We start from the raw sequence: 7,713 nt of genomic DNA on the forward strand, positions 1-7,713 counted from the left end.
GAATCAGGCGCTATACAAGATCGTATTGCCTTCTCCAGAGCCCGAGCAGTTTTCAACCGTCAGAAAATATTTGCAATTAAAAAGCATTTAAATTCAACCCTACGAAAAGGCAAATCGTGTTATTACTCCCAGTACACAGGAACTCCTAAGACACTGGACCTTGAACTGTGGATGCACCACGTTGCACGGTTCTCAAACACTGTGGCCCCGATGCACCTAGGCAACTTACCCATCAACAACGTCCCTACTGCTCGCCACCGTTCGCATCACCAGGAAGCAGCTTATAACTGCTATAAATGGATTGCCACCCACTGCAACTGCAGGCCCCGATCTTGTGCCACAATTCATGATTAAATGCCTTAGCTCGTTTATCATCGATTCGCTACTATCAATTTATAACCGTGTATTAACGCAGCACTACTTTCCCCCTCTCTGGAACAGATATGCTGTGAGGCCACACCCTAAATGCCAATCTGCAACCCTCATTAAACAGTTCAGGCCAATCTCTCATTTTTCCAGCCTCTTGAAGCTCATGGAGAAGACATTACTTTCCAACATCACCAATCAAATCATGCCTCACAAACCCCCACAGATTCACTATGGCATTCCAGGTAGATCCACAGTCACCAATTTAACATCGATGACCAACACCATTCTCAGTGCACTAGAAGCTAAAGCAGAGCTTTCTGTCACCTACATCGACCTGGAAGCTGCTTTCGACTCCATCAGTATCCCCTCACTTGTTCACCTCCTAGAAAACTACTTCTACATAAAAGGTGACATGTTGTGGTTTATCACAGCCCTGCTCTCTGAGAGAACCATTCTTCTTAAAGCGGATCAACACACAATATGGAGAAAGATCACTGCAGGAGTTCCCCAAGGCAGAGTTCTCTCCGGAGCATTATTCACCGCAGTTATTCTTCCGTTTGTGCAACAGAGAGAAGACATACTCTGCTATGCCGATGATATTAAGATATTTACTCAGATTAACCCCGGCGAACATCTCTCAAACATCAATAAAAAAGATCTGTGAAAAATTACATAACTTAGGATCCTATCTCCATCAATTTGGCCTCCTCATTAACCCTGCCAAATCAGCACAAATTGTCTTTTCTCTGAAGCGCCAACCCACTGAAATCCAAGCCTCTCTAGACGGCATTCCCTTCCCAGTGGTCAAGATGCATACAGACTTGGGAGTCCTCTTCGACTATAAACTGAGCTTCAACCCCCCCACATTGACAACCTCACAGCAAAATTCTGTCAAATGCGCTGGACCACAAAACAACAACTGCTCCACGTTAGGGATCTGGATGTGACTCGTCGGTACGTATACACTTCAGTATACTCCGTCGTACTGTATGCCTCGGAAATTTGGGGGTCCGCGGCCCCTACCAACATCAAGCGCGTGTACTCCGCCGAATACTGGCTCCTTCGTTGGATCACGCAAAAACATCATCGTCCACCCCAGCAAAGGACAACTGCGATGGCGATGTCACTTCATTTTGCCCGACTTCCAGATCTTGTATTTGAAAAACGCCTCGTTCTCACTGTCAAGATGACAATCGGAATGGTCTCGGAGCCAAGCATCTGGGAACTGTGTGGCTGGAGGATCCCTCTACCCGGACTGAGGTCAGCTCCCACGCTCACAGCTCACTATAACAGACTATCGCTCAGTGACCGCTTTCTCCCCAGGGAGATGCTCCCCACAATCGTTTCAATTGACGGCGACCTCTGTAGGTTTGTGAAGGATCGGAGGTACCGAAGACAGATCCTTAAGAGACCTTGGCCAGGCAAAGTGCGCATTGATAAGGGCAGCATAATAATGCCCAATATATTGTAAATAATGTTGAAAGCACGATGTCTTTATGAATGTGTTGTAAATAAAGTCAACAATATCTTTATGAATATAAATAACATAATTTAAATATGAATATCTTTATTATTTCATTGTAAATACTGTCAAAAGTATATATCCTGTAAATAATCTGACACTGATTCCATTTTATTGTTGGCTCTGGGGGATGAGCCCCAACTTCGATGTGGGCCCCCTTCCCCCAAGGCTATTGTCCACCAACCAATGTAAAACCCGTGGCATTGCTGCTGTGAAGGGTCTATTGTATATACCATGTTTGTATACAATAAAGATTATATATATATATATATATATATATATATATATAAATTCAATGTTATCTGAACTGAGATCCACGTCGTTAGACCAAGCACGTGCTCATTTTTATTATTAGTTTCCATTGTGCAAATTGAAGAGAGAGCGGTGTGTAAAGATTTTATCAGAATAATTGTAAATAATTTTGTTAACAGTGTTCAATAAAAGACTTCGTTCATTATAATTCTGTGTCTTCATTAAAAATTATATTGAAAATCACTTTCAACTGGCAAAATACCATTGGTAAAAAATATTGGTCATGAATACTTTAATTATGTTCAAATAATACCATTGATTAGTTCATGAATACTTTAAAGTAAAAACAACAATTGAAAATAGCACTAATTAATTTATTGCCTAAAAATAACATTAACATGTTGGTTAAAATAGTCTTCTCATTTAAAATTCTTTTTAAAATATAAATGTGCTACCATCCAGCACTAAAATTTAAAACAAAAAAATAAACGAAGTTCGGTGAGCGCAAAGCATCATGGGACGTCAAAAACAAAAGTCCTGAGAGGAGACTGCGCAAAGGACCATGGGAAGGATTCACCTGATTGGTGATGTCATCACATTCAAAGATTCAACATCTGTGTGCGACGGTGGCGCGCCTAGCGGCGGGGGTAGAATACTGCCCCTGGTTAGCTAGATTCAAAATGTTTCGATGGCAGCACCATCTAGCGGCGGGATGGGGAAGGGAGGATGGAAGACCACCCGCTGACAAAATCTGTTCAAAGTGCCTCCTATCCTTCTAGGGTATATCGGAACGGACATATACACAAGTACCACCTTTGACACGAAAGAAATCATCCAGCGAATAATTTGAGCAACTGAGATGAGCAGTAGTTGAATCAACCGATAACTGAGATTCTGTCAGAAAAAGTACATGAGGTTTGGCAGACTGCAAGTGGAAATGGACATCGTTAAGATTATAATTGAGACCACGTATATTTGTGAAATGAACTAGGAAGTGTTTGGGAGGTTTAGATCTTTTTCGCAGATAAGCTTGTTCTATTAGTCTGACAATTCATGGTGTATTCAATGGTAAGAAAAAGTGGGTGGGACATGCTGTATGAAGTAATGAAATTTTTGGATATGGCGTAACACATGGTAAGAATATACCAAGATCCTTGACATAACGTGGCCTCGACAATGCCCCCCGCATACACACTACTCGGACTCCCTCCAGTCACTATCTAGCCGAGTAGAGGTAGCAAGATTATAGCTGATCCGGCAGCCTCCTAGAGTTACGAATAGGTTCAGTCCAGTGTACTAACTAGCGGCCGGCCTGCGAACACCTTTTTAGAGCTGTACCCTCGAAATGTAAGGAAGATTGGATCTCGCCACGATGTTCATCATAACCTCAAAAGTCATCAATCATACTGCATGATGGAAGAGATGGGGAAGGGTTGACCGGAACTTAGCTCTGGAGACTAAACATGGGTTCCACCACTTCAAGCCTCCAATAAGCAAAGTGGTGGTATTGTACCCGTTGATGAGAGTCATCTGCCACCTAGTACTGCCTAGTAACATAGAGGGGCGGCGTTCCTCCATGTGGTGTGGGCGCCACACCTCGACCCCTGCTAATGTTGGTTCACACCTGGGTAGTCACCCACCGTGGGGTTATGCATGGAAGTTATATCCAGGATTACCAACAATCCCACCATCGTAAAGGTGCAAACAGAGGATTTGGCAGACCGTCCGGACTTCGCCGAAATTGGGTCCATAGAAGTCAGCGTTTAAGACTCCCAGGGAGCAAGTACCGCTTGTCTGGCATATCTCAAAGAATGTCTGTGACAACCTCAAGAACCAAGGTTACGAGGCGTTACTATATTGTGTCGGTAAACTGCGTGCTTTTTTGCAAACGATGGGGTGACGGAACATCAATGCTATCCCCCCGAATTGGACCGACTAACTCAACCACCTTGTGAAAAAAAAAAAACAAACAAATAAATAAAAAAAATAAAGCCGATAAAAATTCCTCCCGTCATTGACGGATTTGAACTCAGACCTTTTCTCCCAGGGGTGGGGAGGACGACTGTTATATCCACTGTGTTAATCGCGAGGGCAAGTCACGGCAAAAAAAATTTAAGGATAAGACTTGAAGCATCACAGAAAATAAACAGGCATCCAGGAACATGGTGTCAATGATTCATCAATCATTTACTGAATGTTTGCAAGTATGAATAATTATGTCTTTAATCTTCTATACAAGACAATAGTAAGACCACACTTGGGACATCGCTTTTAGGTCTGCAGCTTTACTTAAAAAAACAAAAAAAAAAAAACAGAACTTCTACAGAGAACTGCCTGCGGAAGTTCTCTCTCGAACCAAAGTATTTTCACTACTTTGAGCCCTTTGCTTGGCTGCTCTAGTCTCAGGCCATGGGTTAGTTTCAATTTAATTTAAAAACAACACAGATTGTAATGCTGCTTATTTAACTGCAGTACAGGCTACTCTTTTAAGTTACGTCGCGTACTACGTGATTTTGTTTTTGTTGTAGTTGGGTTTTAGAAGCATTAGCGACTAAGGCCATATTGCTCCGTATATGCCATCTGAAAATTGCGTGTGTTCCGTGGTCAATTTTCTGTTTGTTGTACCCCGAATCCCCGGAAAAAAACCATGCTACCCTCGCCTGAGACAGACCAACTCAGCCACGTTGTGAAAAAGGCCCATAAAAATTCCTCACGTCATCGACGAGACTCGCACTCGGGTCTTTTCCACCCGGTGTGGGAAGGATGGTGATTCTATCAATTCCATCAGCTGCTACTCACGAGGACACTACGTGATGAAGTAACGTAATTAAGCATGTTTGTATTGCTGTAAATATATAGTTTATCGGCCTCTTCTGATACTGATTAATATCTATCCACATAATAGTATCGCCTATTATGTGGTTTCTTAGGCAACTGCAAAGGCCAAGTAACTAACAAATTCACTGACTTAATCAGACAATTACAAATAACTACAGCTCTAATTTTAAATCAAAAGTTACAAACAACAATGGTTTTTTTTAGCAATATAAAAAGTTCCACTTAGCGAGAAAGCTGTACTTCCAAATAGCCTCGTCAGCAGATAAATACTTTATTTTTACTTTCATTACCGGAAATGGCTTCTTATCCAAGGACACGCTTTCAGCTCTTTTATTTTATACATTGACATATTCTTCTCCTCTCCCGCCCCATTTGTGACATGTTTTCCAGTAACGACCATGAACTTTTTCTCACCTCCGGAGGAAGATGAAATAAAGTCTGGTGACATAAATTTCTCTGTGAAGTAAAATTAACAGACAATTTCCGCTTTGCTGTTTTTGAATTCACTTCTTTTATTGTGGGAAGTTGATTTTCTAAGAAACTTCAGAATGTCTAGGATTAGCAGAAATAAAAAAGTCCAAGTATTATCGATCTCAAACGTGACAGCTGAACTATAAATAAATTGTAATATTGTACAAGATAATTGGCCTTGCGTCGTTAATAACATAATTTTCCCGGCGCAGCTACTTTGATCATGATGGTCATTATCATAATATGTGATCTATTTTTTTTATATCAATTGTATATTTTGTCTGTAGAAGGGGGGGGGGGCAGCATAGTGGTGATAATCGCCACCCTCCCACACTGTAGAAAAGTTATGGGTTCAAAGCCCATAAATGTTCCTTGTCCTTGACTGAGACAAGGAACATTTATGGGCTCTTTTGTTGGCACACTGACCCGAGAACAGAGGCAATTTATGAGACAGACAAAATCCATATGGGTGTAAGAGCTTGGGTTCGGGTAACCACAAGTTGAAAATGTTTGTAGAGCTCTCGCTGGTAGCAAAGTAAATTTAATTATCATCTTACCTACACCGGGTAGAAAAGGCCCGGGTTCGGATCCCATCAATGACGCGAGAAATTTTTATGGGCTTTTTTTCACAAAATGGCTGAGTTATTCGGTCTCACCTCTCAAGTGAGGGTACCATGAGTTTTTCTCTCAAAAAACTCGTGTTTTTCATCCAGAAAACAGCAAATTGACCACAGAACACACGCAGTTTACACACATTATATACGGGGCATCATGCTCTAAGTTGCTGATGCGCATAAAACCCAGGAAAAAAAAAAAAAAAAAAAACACTACAGCGAGAGTTGTGTGGTTTTTTATCCAGCAAACAATTTCACAACGTAAGTTAGTCGGTCCCAGACGAGGGTTACCTGCCCTTATCTTCTGAAAACTCCTATTTTTCTTCAGCTAACAGGAAAATCATGCATAGAATACATTCGAAGACGCAGTATACTGATGCCTCATAGCCTTAGTTGCTTTGATCCTTAACACACACACACACACACACACACGCCGTATTTCTACACATTGTAGAAAGCACGTGTCCAACGACATATCCACTGAACCACGCTGATCCAGTGGATATATCGTTGCATAAGTACTGATGATCCTGGACAGGTTGCTCCAACAAAATGAATAATTATTTTCCACACGAGAGGAAGTTTTCAGTGAAGGGATAACAGAAGTAATGCTAATTCTAATGGACGTTAAATGATTTTGTGGACGCTGAAAGAAATCTGGAAAAGAAACTGTGGAAAATAAAAGTAAGACACCTGAGGCCGATGTAATCTGTCCAACTATATTAAAAGAAGCTGCAAGAGAGGTAGTTAAACTTGAGTCATAATAATGAGGGCATCCGTAGATTCAGAGGAAGTCCCGATATATTAGATATGTGCAAATATATTTCCTATTCTCAAGGGTAGTTCAAAGGGTGGAGGTTACACAGACTAATCGATCCTTGACTTCTGTTCCAGGAAAAATAATCATTAGTGGAGTAAGAAGGCAATAACAGCATGGATTTGTTAAAAGGGGATCATGTCTAAACAATCTGTTCAGCTTCTTATAGGGTCGTCACAAAAAAAACTTAAATGCAAAAATTAATTTTGACGTCATGCGTATACTTAGGTTTCAGTAAAGCATCTGAATTGACTATTCCACATGAATGATTGTAGTATAAATTGGAGCAATGCATTATGGGAGAATTACTAATAATGAGTGGAACAGTTATAAATGGCCACCGATTTTCATGGAATAATACAGTCCACTCATAGAATTCTATGTTCAGGTAGAAGTCAGTAGTACATCTTTCACTTCATGATAGTAGGCGCAATTTTGGTGTCTTCCAAAGTACTCGAAAGATGGAGACAGTTTCAAACTACAAGTAGAGATAAGCTGTAGTCCATCTCTGACCTATAGACGCTACGTCCTGGAGAGAACTTTGCTTATTCAATACGTTTCTTCCGTACGGGTTGGGCACAATATTCGCGACAATAGAGTAGCAGGCATCATTAAAGGTACTGCTCTCCACCAGTAAATCTAACTAAAAAAAAAAAAAAGAAAGATAAACTGCAGCTATTACCAATCCACTGCAGGATGGAAGCCTCCTCAACAATTCATGTTGAGGGAATTGGACTATAATCTGCCACGCTGGTCCAGTGCGGGTTGGCAGATCGACTGTATTTAGCAGTCAGGGGCTTGAACCCCGGTCTACTCAAAGAGCGTGTGCT

The sequence above is a fragment of the Mastigoproctus giganteus genome, chromosome 6 (assembly GCF_048544385.1).
Source record: "Mastigoproctus giganteus isolate SK-2022 chromosome 6, ASM4854438v1, whole genome shotgun sequence".
Classification (NCBI taxonomy): Eukaryota; Metazoa; Arthropoda; class Arachnida; order Uropygi; family Thelyphonidae; genus Mastigoproctus; species Mastigoproctus giganteus.